General features: G+C 39.1%; 1 protein-coding gene across 1 annotated transcript in view; it reads left to right on the top strand.

The window, feature by feature from the left end:
• The window catches only part of ZNF804B (zinc finger protein 804B), a 512,984-nt gene that overhangs the window by 12,685 nt on the left and 479,835 nt on the right, over positions 1-20,464 (top strand). The gene's annotated exons all lie outside the window — the stretch shown is intronic.

Raw genomic sequence — 20,464 nt, 5'->3', positions numbered from 1 at the left:
ACCAGATAGGTGACCATCGCTTTTGTTGTTTTTGTTACACACAAAACCAGAAATGGTTTATAAACAAGAAAATAAGAGTACCAAATTTGAGTCATCATTAATTCAGTTACTTGTGGAGTAAATGCATTATAATTAGGCCCTTTCTTATATGGAGAGAAGAACTGAGAATTAACTTCATAGATGTATGGATAGGAATGATACGATTTAAAGTTCACCCCAAATATTCCTCTTTGCTCTCTTAGGGTAATTTGGGGTAGTCTGGCCAAATGAGAGCTTTGTTGCTTTAAGGGTATATAACAGTTCCATCGAGAAAACAAAGAAAATGGAAGTTTTAAAGAATGTTTTGAATCAGGGGCACCTGGATGGCTCAGGTCCTGAACCCAGGGTCCTGAGATTGAGCCCCACATCGGGCTCTCCTCAGCTAGGAGCCTGCTTATCCCTCTCCCTCTGCTTGCTGCTATGCCTACTGCGATCCCTCTTTCTGTCAAATAAATAAATAAAACATTTTAAAAAAATTATTAAAAAAAACAGAATATTTTGAACCAATTGTAGAAACTCCTGTCAAGGAAGTTTGGTCAAAGGTATTAGAGACAATTCATATGATAACTTTGAAGACCCAATGCAATGATGATCACTTTAGATCTCTGAAATGCATCTGTGCTCGCTAGAGGATAAGTCCCTCCCAGTGCTGGTTGGTGACAAAAGTTGCGTGTTTTTATTTATTTCACATTTTAAGATAGAAACTGTGTTGTGTATAGGGTTTTGTTGTGCTCTTTATGTATGTATTTTGTCTTATTTTATGCATTTAACCCTCCCACTCTTGAAGTTTTAAGGACATTTTCCCCTTCTTGTATTCAGTGTAGAGGAGTAGCTAAGCCACATTGGTTTGACCTTCCTCTCTGGCTTTAACTAGCTGCATGACTGCTCTGCCACTTCGATGCTCAGCTTGCTCACTGGGGATATTACTGGTCTTCTAGGGCCATTGTAAGATGTGAGCGAGCCAAGGAATATTACCTGCTTAGCACAGTGTTTGACACTTAGCAGATGCATGGTGAAAGGCAGCTGATGGTTACTCCTCGAGCCGTTGGCTTGTTCTGTCATAGACAGGTGTCCTTGACCTCTTAGCATGTCTCCACACTGACTGGGAACTTGGCACTTTCATACCACCTTGTCGAAACTGTTGTCCTTTTGGATGACTCTGTCAGATGGCTCTTTACTCAAGTTGTGTCTTTGTGGGAAAGGAAGCATGGGCATGGAGACCAGATAGCTTTGTGGTTAACAAAGCCATTGCAAGTAGCAGCCCCATGTTTTCACAACTTCCGTAATGAAAATGCTCAGTGTGCCCTACTTTCCTGATGCGACTTTAATTCATGACAATGATACATTTTCCTGTTGTTTTTGTCAAAGCAAATCGAGTTAAGTAGATGACTTGTTGTTATGATCTTGCTGCCTTGTGGAAGGAATTTTTTTCTCCTCTTTTCTGTTAGGGACAGGTATTTAATCTAAAGCTGCTGTCTCTGTGCTGATTAGCATCCAGCCTCATTATGAGTTTAAATATCTGTCTCTGACTTTGGAAATTCTAATGAACCAATCAGGTGTTTTTTCGTCCATTACCTTCTCTTTCCAATAAAAACCTACTACAGTGAAATGTCTGAAAGAGGAAAATACTGTGTGACTAAGGATGGCATGTGGTATATGTAGATTCACATTATGGGCAAATATTAAGGCTCGCGTGTAGAACAAATTCTTATACACATGCATTCTGCTTTTGGCACACATAGAAAATATTCAGTCCATGTATATCATTGTTACAAAAAGCGTTTGTGTCAGTGTCTAGTCAGGATAACAGAAACCATTTGTAGCTTTTCAGAGGGTGCACAATGCAAGGAATTCTTTACAAATGTGTTGAATAGCCTATGGAAGAGAATAGGGGAAGGTGCTGTTTACCTAGAGATTAGTAATTGTAGGAAGTCGCTTTTGCCCCTGGGGCTAGAGGAGCAAAGGGGAAATGGTATTCCCTAAACCTGGAGACCTTACTCTGCTGGTCCTGACACCACTGCTGCTTCTGAAGGCGTTGGAGGGGTCTACACTGTGGTCATCTAAGAGTTTGCAGGCCCTCTCTCTGCAGGCCTCCCTGCCCATGTGGCCGGTGCCTGCCCTGGCCAGCAGCTGACTGGTGCCTGTTGCCACCGCCACTGGAACCTAGGAGTGCCAAGATGCCCATGTGGCTTCAGGCAGAAGCAGAAGAAAGAGAATCATAGCTTCTTTCCTTATTCTAACTTCCATTTTGCTGCCAGTGCTTTCCCTTGACAGACTGAAGCAGAAACTGGCCGGCGAGGAACTCTGTGGATATGCCATTGACACATCTCCAGAGAGTACTAGTGACCCTCAGAGAGCACGGGTTTGAATTGCCTGGTCCATGTATACACGGATTTGCTTTACTAAGTGCAGTACAGTGCTATAAATGTCCGTTCTCTTCCTCATGATTTTCCTAATATTTTCTTCTCTCTGGATTACTTTATTGTGAGAATACAGTATATAATATGTATACAAAATATGTGTTAATTGACTTTCTGTTATCAGTAAGGCTTCTGCTCAACAGTAGATTAAGAGTCATTATGGTTTGAGGGAGTCAAAAGTTATATAGATTTTCTATTTATTTATTTTGTTCAGTTAGCCACTGTATAGTACATAATTAGTTTTTGATGTGTGTTCAAGGATTTATTAGTTAAATAATAAATTTATTAGTTAAATTAGTTAAACACCTAGTGCTCATCACATGTGTGCCCTACTTAATCCCATCACCCCGTTATCACCTCTTCCCCCCACTCCCCTCTGAAACCCCCAGATTGTTTCTCAGGTGCATAGTCGTTCATGGTTCATCTCCCTCTCTGATTTCTCCGCCTTTTCATTTCTGTCCCTTCCTCTATTGCCCTCCATGCTCTTGCTATTATGTTCCACAGATGAGTGAAACCATATAATAACTGGTCTTTCTCTGCTTGGCTAACTTCACTTAACATAATCCCCTCCAGTTCCATCCATGTCATGTCAATGCAAATGTTGGGTATTCACTGTTTCTGATGGCTGAATGATGTTCCATTGTATTTATGTACCACATTACCACATTGTCTCTATCGTTCATCTGTTGAAGGGCATCTCGGCTCCTTCCACAGTCAGCTGCTTGGGGTTGGCACCCTTAAGCCCTGCGTTGTGCAAGGGTCCGCTGTAGCTCTCAGCTTCCAGTCCCAGAAAAGAGGAGGAGTGGTGAGAGTAGAACTGATCAACAACAGAGAAATACCCAGCACTGCATTTACACCACATGCCCTGAGACTGAAGAAACTAGGAGGGAGGAGCATTAACTCGTGAAGGAAATTATTTTATATCTGTTATACAGAAATCCAAAGAATGGGTCCAAATGTTGTGTTCCACGGAGATCTCAGGTATATAGTTTCCTATCACCCTAACAAATTACCATAAACTTAATGGTTTAAAATAATACATTTATTAATCTTCAGTTCTGTAAGTCCCATAGGGATCTCACTGGACTAAAATCAAGGTATGGGCAGGGCCACCTTCCTATCTGGAGGCTTTAAGGCAAAATCCACTTCCTTGCCTCCTCCACCTTTTACAATTTGCCTGTGTTCCTTGGCTTGAGGCTACCCATTTTCATTTCTAAAGCCTGCAAGCTCTTCTCCTCTCACTCATTCTCTGACTCTCCAGAGATGGGAAAAAACTCTTTGTTTTAAAGGATTCCTATGGTTAGATTGGGCCTATCTATCCCTTATCCTTTCCACCCCTCAAGGTTCTTAGTTTTAATCATATCTGATAAGACCCTTTTGTCATGTAAGATAGAGTTTAGGTTCTGAGAATTTGCTCACAGGCATCCACCAGAGCCATTATTCTGCTTCTGGAATGTTATGTTCTCACACACCCTTAGTTACTCACTGGTTCTTCTCTCTCATAGACCTCTCAAACCCATAATCTGTAAAACTAAATTAATCTTCCATCCAGGGGGTTCTTCCTTGGTTAAGGACATCATCTTCATCCAACCCTGGAGGCTTCAAACTTGAGTGTTTTCCATTAATCCCTCAACAGACTGGTACTTCCGCTCATTTTACTTCCTAAATATTTCTCCAGTCTACCCCTGTGCTACACCTCTTTCACCACCTCTGCCTTTTGCCCAGGAAGGCAAGCATTTTCCATTTTTCTGAAAACAAAATGCTTCTTGATTAACTGTGTCTGGTGTTGGAGCTGGTGAAGCTACCGATGCAAATAAGGGGCCCATGTTGTCTAGAATGGAGACACACACTGTACAAATAAACGTGCATGACAAATGTCCTAGAAGAGGACATTTCAGATCTTTGTGATTATGGTTCATTTTTTTAAAAAATTGGGGTTCAGAATTGTGAGTGTATTAGAAAAGGCCATCAACGTGGCTCATTTCAAAGCAATCAGTACAAAGTACTTTTGTGTGTGTGTATGTGTCACATTCTCTTGATTCCAGAATATAAAGATGAACAGTAAGACTGTGAAATTCTAAGTCAAATATGGCAATTCACTTACGTGTAGTAAAATTGAACTAGAATGGCCCGGAGAGCTCATCTTCATCAGTTATTTCTAAATAGGGTTACGCTATAGATTTTGAGGTCCCCGGACTAGACTTGACGGAATCAGAATGCTGGCTGGTGGGTGGGAAGGCGGGGATGCCCTTTAATTGAACATGGTGCCCGTGAGTGTGTTGTACACATTAACGGTGTGAAATTGTTGAACCAATGGCCACTCACCAATACTGCCTTGATTTGTCCCTCAGAGGCCAGAGGCTGAGGAAGGTTTTGTGATTTGCGCGCTGTCCTCTCCTTTATCCCCTGATCACTGCTGTAGCTACCTTCCATGACGCTTCCCTGCTGTTCTAAATACCCCCCTAATTCGCAATCATAGTAACAGGTTAAAAGCACTCATTTTATGTCAGACATCCTAGGCCGAAACAAGCCTTTCATACATTGTCTTATTTAATCTTTAGAACAATTGTAAGAGTAGGCACTGCTGTCTTCCACTTTGCAGGTGGGATGAGGCTCCCCATTTCACAACCAGTGAGTTGCAGAGATGGGCTTGGATCCTTAGACCAAGGATCCTTGGATCCTTGGATCCTTGGGCTTGGATCCAGGACCTTCAGATTCTAGGGCTCAGGTGTGAGACCACTTCATAGAGAATTGATGATACTCTCTCTGTGCCACCAAGATGATCACATTCCTTTATTACAACCTAATGGCATTTCATTTGTTGGTTCACGTATCTGTTTCTCCTTCTTTGAGTCTCCTGGCCATAGGCTCTGTTGTCTTCTTCATCCAGGTAAACGACAGCACCTGGGTGCTGTCTGGGTCTGTAGTGTGGTAGACACTCAAACTCAGTCTCCTTGGTCATTCTTTTATTCATTCACTGAATCTTAGTTACTTACATGGGTCAAAACAAAAATATAAAGTTCAAGTAAACATAAAATGTGTGTTTCTGCACACACGATGTGATTAACAGGTAGAAGTTTGGCAAAATATTCATGTGTACAGCAGCCGATGTATAGGTACAATCAATGTTCAGATTTTAGTAAAAAACTAATGGTGAAAACTCTTGTTATTGGCAATTATGCAAAACTGTAAAGGGATTTTTCCAAGAGCCCAAAGATGCTACAAATGCATAACACCTCCAAAGTGAAGCAGGTAATTTAAATATTTTTTTTATTTCATGCAAATGGTAAATAATGTAATTCTAGAAGGTGAAAACCCCAAATTATCTCTCTTCATAGGAGGAAATAAAAATGTTTATTTGCTTCCTTTATTATTATGTACTTTTTCTTATTTTATCTTACATTAATTCTGCTCATAAGTATGAATATTAAAAATCAATTTATGTATGTCAGGTGACAAGGCATAATGGTGTTATTACTTTATTCCTTCAGGTACGTGTGATTAAGCAACCAACTTCTTCTTAGAAACATATAATCGAAAGAAAACTCATAAAACCGGCATAGTCCATTTTCATCTTATTAGAATTGGAGTTTTTAAAAATAATAATAATAAATCCCTTCATAAGTATATTAAACCATTTAATTACAGTGGTGAGTGATTTTCTAATGTTCACATTATTATTGAGGAATATAAGCAGGGTATTCATAACACATATTAATAAAAGTTAATTAAGTGATTGGAGTCCAGTTGTCTGAATCAGCGTTTAAGTATTTATCAAAGTATAGCTCAGATTCTTCCAGAGAATATTAAGAGCAGGAGCAAGAGCCAGCTAAAGGACTTTCCCCATATTGTATCCTGCTGGGGGATTTTCTAGAAGATCTCTGGATTGCTGGATCCTTGCTACAGAATATCAGCAGCTTGACTAATTGGCCTGACATCCCTGAGGTCTCCCTAGGCTGCTGGTCAGAATTCAAACCATCTTATGTCCTTGTTGCAAAGCTTCTTGTCATAACTGCATTATGAAAACTGCAAACTTGCAGCGCATACTCTAAACTCCGAGGAATTCAGTAAGCGCTTACTGAGTTACTGGTTATTTTCATGTATGATTTATCTCATTTCGTATTGGATGTTCCTTCAGTTTACAGGCAACGAAACTGGGGCTCAGAGAGGTTTATAACTTCACTAATGTCACAGCTAGCAGAAAGTAAGAGATTGGAACATGACTCTTCTAATAGAAATCTAGAACTCTGTACTACGTGTGAGTAGGTAACTTTGAAAACCAGTTTTCAGGCTGCTAAGAAATTGTTTGCGTCAAGGGAAACAAAACAAAACAAAAAACCCAAAAGCACTCTCACTGACTTAAGCAAAAGAGAAACATTGGTTAGCGGAAGGATTCATGCATGGAAAACGTTAGGACCTCAGTCAGGGCTGAGAAATGCAATCTGGGGTTGAGGTAACTATCTCTTGTATTTCCAGATAGTTATCTCTGTTTCTTATTTCAGCTTCACTGAATATTTGCTGCCTTACAAATGGGCTCTCACTGCCTCTGGGTAGTGATAATGACTAGTCCACCCAATGTGTGTGTGTGTGTGTGTGTGTGTGTGTGTATGCACACATGTGCACACATGTGCACACATGTAATGGAACGGGTGGAGAGAGAGAGATTGGGTAGGAGAGAGGGCAACAGGACCACTCAGTCTGTGGCCCACACCAAAAGCTATGGGAGGAGACACTCTGGGAGAGATTCATGGGCAGCTTCTCAGATGGGAGTCAAAAGAGGAGGTGGGGAGGACATAACTGGTAGAAAAATGATCTAATTTATACAGACGGATTTCCTTGTATTGCACTGCTAAACCTTGATAGTTAAATCCCTGGTTCTCCCACTTGACTGGGAGCAGTTTTATGAATTTTATTTATTTATTTATTTTTTAAAAGATTATATTTATTTATTTGACAGAGATCACAAGTAGGCAGAGAGGCAGGCAGAGAGAGAGGGGGAGGCAGGCTCCCTGTTGAGCAGAGAGCCCGATGCAGGGCTCCATCTCAGGACCCTGAGTTCACGACCTGAGCCGAAGGCAGAGGCTTAACCCACTGAGCCACCCAGGTGCCCCAGTTTTATGAATTTTAACTGGTTTCTCTAATTTGGGTTAAAAGAGTTGTTTATGTACTCATGTACGTGTGTTTGTGTGTGTGGACACTAATATGTCTAGCCTATAATTCTATTCTAGATATGCACATGATGTAGTTCTATTTATGCAAGCACTTTGTTCCTGTTAACCATCTGGAAGTTATTGTCATCAAAGAGGTATTTTATTATCTCTCCTATGATAAGAAAGGGGAAACGTTGTCTTCTTGTCATTTGTAAACCAGTTGTTTGTGCTTACACAACTATCATTTGATTAATATTAGCAAAAAGAACCAGGTAGTGCCAGAGAGAAGAAATGGCAGTTCTCTTAGTAGAATGTGCCTGCCCAGAAGCTATGGGTTTCTAATTTCTCTGACATGGTACACTACCCTGAGCCAACATCTTTAGCAGCAGACACGAGTTAGCGGCCCTCAGAAGAATGATCCCACAAAGCAGTTTTCACAGGCAAGAGGACTCTTCAGGAAAACATTACACACATTTCCACTTAATATTATCTGAAAGCCCTGAACATCTTTCGGTCTCCAAAAACATTTGCTGCTTATGCAAGAAGATCAAAAGTGAAAATGTCAAACTGGTAATTACCTCCCCTTGTGTGTAGTGAAAGGAATACAGGAATTCCTGAAATCATCTCTTAAAAAAGATAAATATGGAGCACACTCACAGATGACGTCCTGGTTGAAAAACAACCAAGGTGAGAACTTTCTTTGCTTCTTACAACCCATCAGTCATCTGTTTAGCCCTACAAAAAACCCAATAACCATGTGCCTAATACGCCAGACTTTAAAACACTTTAAGTTCTTGCTTATAGTTTGTGTACTGTAGGATGGTGGAAAATAGGATTTAGTAATGTGTGGATTTTTGGAAATATTCTGTACCAATAATCCGGCAGTAGAGATGTAGTCTTGATTTCATCTGAGGGGATAAGCAAGACATGGATGATGTCTAGTTCTTGCCTAACCATCATTCAGTGCTGTGCTTTGAGCCTCAACTTGTCCAAGGGACAAGACTGCAGTAGACAATGTCTGAAACTCCTTCTAGTCTCATATTTGTGTCCTTTCTTGATCTGTAATATCTCAGAGAGATCATAGTCATGTCACTTAACAAAGAACAAACTTTAAAAAGAGATGCTAATCTTTGTTATAGGTTAGGTGATGGATATCCAGGTTCATTATGCTAGTCTCTTTATTTTTGTGAGTGAAACTTTTCAGAGAGACAGAGACAGAGAAATATAGCCATACAGAATGATGGCAACTGGGTGCCTGGGTGGCTCAGTGGGTTAAGCGGCTCAGGTCGTGTCTCAGGTCTTGGGATTGAGCCCCGCATCGGGCTCTCTGCTCAGTGGGGAGCCTGCTCTTTCCCCCACTGCCCACCTCTCTGCCTACCTGTGATCTCTCTCTCTCTCTGCCAAATAAATAAATAAAATCTTAAAAAAAAAGAATGATCGCAACAATAAGGAAATGCTGCTACTAGATTATCTCCTCCAATCTAAAAAAAAAAAAAAAAAATGGTATGTTAGATTATTTTAATGAGTCACCTAAACATGAAAGGTGATAGAAACAACAGGCTGTAGTAGGAAGCAGAACTAGAGGAACTAGAAAAGCTTGCAAGTTCTCTTGAGCCATTTCAGTTGAAGTGCTTTATTATTTTGGTATGAATGACATATAAGATGTACTTATAGTCAAATTTAATGAATATACATTACAGAGATAAATGGTTCATGAATTCACCATCATTTTGGATTATGCATTATTGCTCTTTAAAATCATTACTTTGGAAAATAGAGATTTGATTCCAATTTGCAATTTCCTAGCGTGCCCTGACTGGGCAAAGGAGGAAGCAGTCTGTCTGGATAACGGCCAGAGCAAAATTTACAAATGTGATGGGGTTGATCCATAAAGTAGATAAAAGACACAGCATAATTTGCAATCAACTATAAAAGTTTGATCATGGGAAATACCAATGGAATAACCCAAAGTTTGAGGTGTAACATCAGAGTTCCTAGATATTCTTTTAAAGATTTGGGTGGCTCCGAGTCAGATGGTTAAGAGTAAGCCTTCAGTTCAGGTCATGATCTCAGGGTCCTGGGATTGAGCCCCGCATCAGCCTCTCTGCTCACCGGGAAGTCTGCTTCTCCTTCCCCCTCTGCCTGCCTCTCTGCCTACTTCTGCTCTCTATCTCTCTGTCAAATAAATAAATAAATAGATAGATAGATAAATAAATAAATAAATATTTTTAAGGATTTTTAGGGAGGGAGGGAGAGAGAGCATGTGCAGGGTGAAGAGATGAAGAGAGACTCTTGAAGCAGACTCCCCACTGAGGTTGGAGCCTAATGCAGGGCTCAATGCCAGGACCCTGAGATCATGACCTGAGCTGAAATCAAGAGCCAGCCTCTCAGCCAGCTGAGCCACCCAGGTGCCCCAGAGCTCATGGATATTCTAAAGTTACTTTCTGCAAAGCTAGGTTTCTCCCAGAGATTAGTGCATTTATCTAAACAAATGTTTATTGAGCAATCATTCTTTTCCAGAACGGTACAAATTGTCACTTGAGGACCTTGCCATTCAAAACTGGGTAGAGCTCTTTTCCCCTTGGGCTGTCATTGGATGTTAATCTCACATAAGAGAATAAATTCCTTTCTTGAAATCAGAAGAAACTACTGGTCTTCCTCTTAGTAAAAATTCTAACATCTCCAGAGGGCCCTTTGCATTCTCAAACAGTCTGAAAATTCACTAACAAATAACTCAGCCGAGCTTGTTGAAAAGTTTATACTATGTTCTCTTTCCTCACTCAGCCCTTTCTCCTCAATCTACTGTATCCTGCTTCTTTCTCCAGTATGTTACATAGGTCCCTCTTTCCAAGTCACCAATGATCTTTTTGTCATTCGGTCTACTTTTTATTCTTCTTCTTACCTGACTTTGAGACAACAATTGATACCGTTGAGTACTCTCTTTTAAAACAAATGTTCTGGGGCACCTGGGTGGCTCAGTGGGTTAAGCCTCTGCCTTCGGCTCGGGTTATGATCCCATGGTCCAGGGATCAAGCCCCACATCGGGCTCTCTGCTCAGCAGGGTGCCTGCTTCCTCCTTTCTGTCTGCCTCTCTGCCTACTTGTGATCTCTATTGAATAAATAAACAAAATCTTTAAAAAAATTTAAAAAAAATTTAAAAATGTTCCTTTCCTTTGGCTTTCATGTCACTGCCTGATCTGTTTCTCCTTCTCTGCTTCTGGGCAATTTAAATAATGTCTTCTTTGACTGCTTTGAGGGCCCCTGTTCTTCCCTAAGCATCTCTCAGGGTAGTAGACTATCTTCTCTCTTCACTATTGTCCTGTGCTGGGTGACAGGATTACTCCTGTCATCAGATGATCCTCGGTCATCATCTCTGATGATGCCCAGTCTCTATCTCTACCAGACCCATCTCCAGTGCTTCAGAGAATATGTTCAAAACTCTACTGGATGGTTTCACATTGATGCTTTGAAGACACCTCAGATTCCTCATGTTCAAAATGGAAAACTACCTCTTACTCCCTGCACATCCCCAAGCTACTGTTCTTCCAGTACTGCCAGTATTCAGGAATGGCACATGCCTATTCTGCTTATTATCTTTGTACGGACATCCTGTCATCTCATTCCCTGATTATTGTAATAACTTCCTAACTGATGTGTCTATCCAGTCTTGTTACCAAGTATACTTCTCATCTCTTCTCTCAATTCAGTGTTTATACTGTGTTCTCTTTCCTCACTCAGCCCTCACTCCTCAACATACTATATCCTGCTCTGTCTCCATTATATTACATAGGTCAGTCTTTCCAAGTCACCAATGATCTTTCTGTCATTCGATCTACTTTTTCTTCTATAGTGCATAGCTAATCATGGCATTTCTCTGATTAAAACAACGCTGTGTCCCAATTCACTTGGGATGAAGTCATGGTACTTATGTAGCTCTAAGTGTCCACGTAATCTGGTCCCATGCCTCGCTATCCAATCTCATCTCTCATGATTCCATTTGTATTTCAAGTCCTGCCTTATTGATATTCTCTCACATCTCTCAGCACAGTATGGTTCTTCTTGTCTTAGGGTGCTAGCACATCCCTCTGATCAAGTGTACATAAATATATCCTCCACCAGGAACACTCCCTCCTACTCCCTGCCTTTTATTTGGCTCACTTCTATGCAACTTCCAGAAATCCTTGTATCTTTCTTCCTTCAGAGGCATCCCCTAATCCTTACACTAGGGAAAGTTAAGAAACCATTGCCAAGATGATAACAGTAATTATAAATATATATTATTATATATTAATTAATATAATTACTATAGTTATAACTATTTAGTTTTGTGTGTGTCTAGGGCAGAGGGAGATAGAGACTGCATACTCTCTAAGGTAGAAATTATGCTTATTTACTCATGATTGCCTTACACCTCCAAACCCCCATGCCCGAAAAAGTGTTGGCCACAGTTTTTCAGTTCACACCTGCTGAATGATTGAATTCAGAGAGAGAATAAAATTTGGTGTGTGTCATGTTGTCCTATAACCAACTGAGAGAAACAGAGGGCAAAACATTTTCATAGAATGCCAAAGGACTCCTTTTGACCTCAATTTTTCTTGCAAATGAAATAAATACTATACCAATTAATTTGGGAAAGACTCTATGGAGGCTTTTATGTGTTTGTGCCCTTTACACATAACTATGAATCAATAAATGACAACGGCATGGCCTTCAATAAATGTATGTGGCAATCAATAAACAATTAGTAATGTTTTGAATGACTTTTATTTGGCTAAGGGAAGGAATGGAGCTCAATAAGTGCTACTGGTATTATATTTGGCTCCACTGAATGCAGATACAATAATAAGGATAGCTGTGATGGTGAGTATCAGACTCTACTATTGTTGGGACAATTTTTCCTTTAGCTTAATTTATTTTAACTTATCACAGTGTTTTGACTTTCTTGGAAGTTACTTACTTATATCAGAAAATGCATATTAGGGGGTGCCTGGGTGGCTCAGTAGGTTAAAGCCTCTGCCTTCAGCTCAGGTCATGATCCCAGGGTTCTGGGTTCGAGCCCCGCATTGGGCTCTCTGCTCTGCAGGGAGCCTGCTTCCCTTCCTCTCTCTCTGCCTGCCTCTCTGCCTACTTGTGATCTCTGTCTGTCAAATGAATAAATAAAATCTTTTTTTAAATAAAGGAAGAAAATGCATATTAGTACTTAGCCACTTCAACAAAGTATGAGATTTAATATGATGCATGTTCTCTCTATCTCATCAAAAGATGTTAGTAACAGAAGTATAAATAATTATTCCAAACTGATGTAGCTGTCATATGTCTGTAATTAAAAGCCCAGTTTCCTTTATAAACTCTATACTCCTTATATATTCCCTACCTCAGGAATGGTAACCTCTTGTTGTAAAAACGAGAAATTTAAAATATTTGACACTTTTCTCTCCTTCAGAACCTATGTTTATTTACCTCCTGATTATCTTTCAGATCAGTCCCCTTAGATCCATTTCTGCAGTCTTTAATCTGGTTCTATCCATTATCATCCTTTGCCAGGAGACTTGTAACAACTTCCTAAGGAGCCTATCTGCACCAACATGTCCCCTGCCAGTCCATTCTATACTCAGTAGCAAACCAGTCTGATTATGCCCTACTTAAAATTGTCAACAGCTTCCCATCAGCCTTAAAGAAAAATGTCCCTCTCTTCTCTGTTTCCCCTGACTTTACATGGCTACCAAACATGCTATTTATTTATTTATTTATTTATTTTAAAGATTTTATTTATTTATTCGACAGAGAGAGATCACAAGTAGGCAGAGAGGCAGGCAGAGAGAGAGAGGAGGAAGCAGGCTCCCTGCTGAGCAGAGAGCCCGATGTGGGACTCGATCCCAGGACCCTGAGATCATGACCTGAGCCGAAGGCAGCGGCTTAACCCACTGAGCCACCCAGGTGCCCCCAAACATGCTATTTAGATGTCATAATCTAATATACAGATTTCTGGCTTTTCAGTTTCCCATTCATCTTTGCACTAAAATGAATGCATCCATGGTGGACTTTCTAAAGGGAAATACTGATATTGCCCACAGATAGGGTGGATGAATTCAGACATTCATTCATTCAGACATCAGGCTTCAACATTTTATTTCTTTTAAAAGATTTTATTTATGTATTTGGTAGGGGAGGAGAGAGAGAGAGAGAGCACAAGTAGGCAGAGTGGCAGGCATAGGGAGAGGGAGAAGCAGGCTTGCCACTGAGCAGAGAGCCCAATGTGAGGATTGATCCCAGAACCCTGGAATCATGACCTGAGCCGAAGGCAGACACTCAAGCTACTGACTCACCTGAGGCACCTCTCAACATTTTAATACATACATCTGAATCCTATCCTCCTGCCTGATTCTAAGACAAGTCATTCTATTTTTTTTTTAAAGATTTTATTTATTTATTTGACAGACAGAGATCACAAGTAGGCAGAGAGGCAGGCAGAGAGAGAGAGAGAGAGAGAGAGAGAGAGAGAGAGAAGCAGGCTTCCTGCAGAGCAGAGAGCCCGATGCGGGGCTCGATCCCAGGACCCTGAGATCATGACCCGAGCCGAAGGCAGCAGCCCAAACCACTGAGCCACCCAGGCGCCCCAGACAAGTCATTCTTTTGAAACACATTTTTGGATACAGTTGAAGAGCTTCGTGGACTTTATAATGCTCAGAGGTTCTATGATGTAGATGAATGGAGACTCCAAAAGAAAAAAATTACTTGCTTTGGGCCACATAATGAGTTGGTAATGGAGTACATAACAAAAGTCAGTCATCTCACTTCCGTGATCTTTCATTTTGTCATTTTGATTTTGGCTGGAACAGAGTATGTGCTCAGGAATTGTCCCTATAGAGGAATGAAAGTGAGGAATTGATGAATCAAAATACTACAAGGTGTGTAGTTTTATCTATGATGAAATAAACCTTGTTGTAGAGTAGTTTATGATTTGTCTTTTCAAAAAGTGAAGTCTAGTATAAACTGAGTTTAGTAAAAACAATAGAGAGAGGAGGAAGGTGAGATGTGAGTGAGAGAGATCCCTGAGGAGGTCATTACTCTGGAACGCATTTTGGTAAAATGTAAATGTGTTCGGTATTCAGACATTTATTTCTTCCTCAATAAGTCAAGGCTTTACATTTAATGCACTCTTTTATAAATAGTATTTTTAAAAATGGCTTAGTATTTTAGAACGAGATTAGAAGTATGAACTGCAAATTAAAATGGAAACAAATTTTCACTTTTATAATAACCTAAGAAAAGATACATAATATTAGCCTTATTGAGCACATATCTCTCAAAGAACAGGTAAGTGTGGCCGGTAAAAAAAAGATTCAAAGAAAATAAAGGATACATCTTTAAAATATGGAATAAAGGTTGTATACTTTGCTAGTAGCTTGCTCAGACACTCCAATAGGAAAGGGGATTTTTATTTTTAATCGAGTGAATTTGGAATGAGTTTCTATACTTGGCTCAGTGAATAGTAATACATAAATACTAAAGTTCTGCTGAATCACTTCCAGAAGGTATTCTTAGTATCCTTCCAAATTAAAGTGGAAGAAATTAATATGTGGGTAAAACTGAAAACTTCAGATAAGGCACAACTACTATATTTTTCACTTGCTATTTTAAAAAGCTTCCTGGACAATGACAAAACCCGATTGATTACATAGGAACATTTTAATATATTGATATTTCATAATCATTTTGGTGAAAGTAAAGTTAACTTTATAGGAAAATTCTTACAGATATTTTAATAGCCTCTTTTTAAACACGATACACTAAAGATCTGAATACCCCCAAATCCCAGGGTAATAGCTTACAAGTCACTGGTGGGGAGAAGAGTGTGAAAATAGACAACATCCCTGCGACAGGAGAATTGCTAGAATGTGATTGAGTACCATGTACAGTGTGGGTTTCTTGAGTTTGCCAGGCTTCAAAGAGGAAATAGGATTTGATTGATAAGCAGAATTTTGGTAAGAGAAGTGAGGAAAGAGAATAGAGATAGAGAGGAGGAATATTGGGAATCAAAGCTTTGCAGATCATGATAGATTTTTCTTTTTTTTTTTTATCCTGGAGGTGGAATGGAAGCCGTTAAAGAATTTTGATGGGAGGAATGACATTTATTGAGTTCTTATTATATGCCAGGATTATTATATCATTATTTCATGCAGCACACCCCTAATCAAACTTATAATGTAGATACTGTTATCACACTCCCTTTGTAGGTGAGGAGTCCGAGGTGTTGAGAGGTGAAGAAATGAAATACGGCTCTCCAGGTTCTTGAGCCAAGAACTCTTGTGTTGGATACCAGAGGTGATTCTCTTTTTAAATTAAAGATTTATTTATTTGAGAGAGAGAGCAAGTGAGGGAGGTTGCAAAGGGAGAGGAGAGAGAGTCCCAAGTGGGCTCCAGTGGAGCACACAGAGCCCAGGGCTGGGATTGATCTCAAGACCCTGAGATCAAGACCTGAGTGGAAACCACTAGGCAGAAGCTTAATTCACTGTACCACCCAGGGGGTCCCCAGAGGCGGAGCTCTTAACTCTTGTGCTACAGTACTTTTAACACTATAGAAATACCATATAGATTAGCAGGAGGAAGAGGAGATTGGAGTGAGGGAGATCCCTAAAGAGAGCACTAAAACAAAGCCAGACAACTAGAAATCCTGTCTGCCCAAAATGGGTGGAGCTTGGACCAATTGGCTGTCAGTGATAGCAAGGAAGAAGGGAAACTGGGGCAATATTCAGATTTCTGACTTGGCAACTGGGTGGAGAGTGGTCCGTTTTCTAGCACCAGGGAGTGCAGGTCGGGGAGCAGATCAATGGAAGAGAGTCAACTGGTACAGGACGCATTCTCTCAAGCCTAGGGAGATGCCTGTGGAAATGCGGGGGGGACTTCAGGAGAAGGCACTGATGGAGGGCTGGAGCGCGGGAGGGATATAGTGCCACAGTGAAGAGACCACTCAGAATTATATCCAGACCCCTTACCCATGACTACAACTAATTATGTAAAATAGGTTGCAATAGGAAACTTCCGTTATCAATTCCTGCTTTCATTGTTGGCAAAAACATTTCAGGTCTTTGGGTCTCAGAATCTTTATCTGCCAAACAGGGAGATTAGAGCAGACATTTGAAAAGTACCTTTGGGGGTTCTCTTTATATTCTCTTAAAAACTATGCACTGTGCTTGCTGTGCATAGTTTACCTATCAGCAGGTAATCTAGAAATTTACATAATTGACCACAAGGGGGAGAACTCTAATTCTACATTAAATCATTTTCTACAGTATGAAATAGTCTCAAAGTTGGTGATAGGCTGTCTCATTCCTTCTTCCTCGTGGAAGCTGGGGGAATTTTACTGCTAGAGATAGGTTTAACTGAATTGAAATGTGGTTTTGTGTCACTAAAGTTGTGATAAAGTCACTGAATGTAAAAATCTATTTGTATTAAGTAGTACTTCTCCATGAAGGAATCCAGATGCCTCTTTAATTAAAATGAAGACAGTAAAGATTTTAAATTCACCCTGGGAGGATTTTTCCCTCCAGATAACATTATTTTAGTTAACCTTCATGAAAACTATAACATTCCTGAAAGCCCTTGGTTACTCTGAAATGAACAGAAGAGCCTTGGCATGTCAGTCTACTGCGAAGATATCCATATCGAAATAAAAGAACACGGCACTGGCCTCACCTGTTTAAATGTTACATGTTCATTGGATTTGTATGTGTTATATGTTCCATGTTCAAACATTGAATGTTACATGTTCAGTATTAAAATACTCATTTTCTGCTTGGGTTAACGTCTGTACTTTAGCTTAATAGAAAGTTTTACTGTAAGGAAACTAACTCTCATTGGGTTGAGAACTACCTGAGGTTTAAGAAGTCACAGTTTTTGACTTAATCAAATTAAATTACACTTGTAAGGTCTATATATAACATTTCTGTATTTTATCAAATATACCTAAACATATACCACACGTCTTCCTTTTTAAAGACATGATATTAGTGAGCTTTATAGGAACCTCAATAATGCAACCACTATGTTTTGGAAAACATATTGCTGTTCCCCCTTAGAGACAGTGTCACATTCTTTTAATATGTTTGATGACAGCAGATACTCCTTTGAGAGTGACTGCAATAGGAAAAAAAAATAACAACAGATGTTTTTATGAATGTAGAGTGAATATCAAGGTCACCAATCAAGTTGGAGTATATATTATCTGGGAATCAAAAAACTAGATGTGGCCAAAATATTTAAACTCCTTTTGATTTATAAACCTTCATTCATCTGTCATAAAAGTCACAAAATGTTTTCAGCAGTGATGGTGTATCTGAAAAATAAGTACAAACCTGCCCAACATGACTTCTAGGAAGGCTAACTTTCATTTGAATAAACTCATTCTCCTGTGCTCACTAAAATAGATAAATAACTATATAAGTAGTTTAATTTATTTAGAGTCTCTTTGAGCTTCTCTTCCAGTTATTTTCATAATGGACACTTCAAGAATCCTTCAAATGTAAATTAACAGTATACTATGTAAATCAGTAATATTAGCATTGAGATCGTTTCTATATCTTCCTCCAAAAATGAATCTTATTTTTTAATGTTTTTCTTTGGCTTAGTGAATTAATTTTCAATCAGTACTTTTCATATCTACAAGTGTTATAGACCAATAAAAGATGGATCATAAGCAGTGTGCTAGGTCTATGTTAGGAAGATACCTTTCTACTGCTACTTGTATTTCCAGTGGCAAGCATGATGCTTGGCCCCCTAGTAAATATTTGCCGGTAGAAATTTAGTAAATATTACTGGCATAGATGAATGAAAACTAAATGATATGAAATTATATGCACACACACATATATATGTATGTGTTATATATATATATATATATATATATATATATAAAACTTTATATAATAAATATATATAATAACTTTATATATCTGCATATAAAGTTATTCCCAATACATATATATTATTGTTCCAGATTGTTACATAATCATTCATCCAAAACACAGGAGATTAAATCCATGACAGTCATTTATCTCATTCACAGATATGCAGTTTGTCAGGGCTCAGGGGGAACACACCATCTTTGCTACTCCACACAGTGTTGGTTGTCCTGGCTTGAAATCCAGGGTTGACTGGAAGACTAAAGTCTGGAAACACCTGAAGGTTCACCCACTCACATGTCTAGTGGTGACCGTGGCTCTTGGCTGGGACCTCTGTTGGGGATGTCCTCTGGAAAACCATGATAGATTGCTCACAGTGTATTTTTAGGTTCCAAGAACTAGCATTGAAATGATCATATATTATGACCTAGCCTTGGGGGGTCACATGGGATCACTTCTGTTGTACTCTCTTGGTTAACGAAATTACAAAGTTCTGCTTGATTTCAAGGGGAGGGGATTTAGAGGCCCCCATGACATGTAGGAATATTAAGGCCACATTTTAAGAAGAGCATGTGGGATGCATTATATTGCCATGGCCATTTTTGGAAAATGTGCAGTACTTTTATATAGATAAATGTACAATTTTGGGGACGCCTGGGTGGCTCAGTGGGTTAAAACCTCTGCCTTCAACTCAGGTCATGATCCCAGAGTCCTGGGATCGAGCCCTGCATCAGGCTCTCTGCTCTGCAGGGGGCCTGCTTCCTCCTCTCTCTGTCTGCCAAATAAATAAATAAAATCTTTAAAAAAATTTAAAAAAAATGTACAATTTTATTTGTAGACTGCACTTCTCTTCATTTGCTAACTTTAGAAAATACCCTTCCAAAACAACAAAATTTACCTTGCTAAAGGGATTCTATCTGATTCAATGACCATTTATGGTTCATTTTCTTTTTCCTGTTTCTGCTTGTTCTCTGTTCTCCTAAATTTGGTCATCTGCCCTCCCCAGCCTCTCTTCACATCCACAAGCCTAGATCAGGGCTTATTTCCTCAAGTCTTTTCTCTATGTCTTTCCCCGCCCCCTACTTTGGCCTGGAAAGCATTTACTTTTACTTCTACTCATTTTGTTGTTGAACGTTTATTCTTAATGGGTGGATGCCTGTGTCTTTTCACATTTCAGAGTAAATAGTAAATAGCACATTGCTGATGAATATGAGGTATTTAGTATTTGCTAAATTGATAAAAACATTTATAAGTTATATACTTTTTTTTAACCAGAAGAATTACTTCATGTTTAATCTAAAATTGTACCCTTTCTGTTACTAAATTTAAATGAACAGAACTTCAAGTGCAGATAAGAGTGAAAAATGCTGTTCTGTCTCTAAATCTATATTACAAAATTTAAAAATAGAAGCAATCTTTCCCAAAATTTGATTCTGATATGGAATAAGTGATGACAAATTATCTGCATGTAACAAATTTGAGTTGTATACTGATACTGCTTTTTTTTTCTCCCGAAGAGACTGAAAATCAAATAATAATAATAAAAAAATGTAAAACGATACACAGTGTTTCTTCTAGGAAATCTGTTTCATGAGATATTGAAATAATTTTGGATAAATATCGCTGAAGTCATCAAGATATTAATACCATTTAATACCATTTAATAGTTTAAACAAATTACATTATTCTAAATAATTCAAAAGGTAATTGATCCCATGAAAGAAGGGAGAGAACAACTTAAAATAGGTCATGCAGAAATTGCAGGTCATTGTTTTATAGGAAGTAAATTGAAAAAAAAAATAACCAATCTGTATATCTTATGCGGGAGCATTTATAAATATTTTACAAGTGAGCAAGAATCACGTTTTCTGGGTACCCTACTGTATCCCTAACATCTGGCAAATATCTGTCATGTGAAGGGTGCTCAAAAAATGATTTTGCATTAAAAGAATAC

Source organism: Mustela nigripes, chromosome 4 (assembly GCF_022355385.1).
Source record: "Mustela nigripes isolate SB6536 chromosome 4, MUSNIG.SB6536, whole genome shotgun sequence".
Taxonomy (NCBI): Eukaryota; Metazoa; Chordata; class Mammalia; order Carnivora; family Mustelidae; genus Mustela; species Mustela nigripes.
Note: the sequence above shows the minus strand (reverse complement) of the source record. Positions and strands in the feature narration are given on the sequence as shown.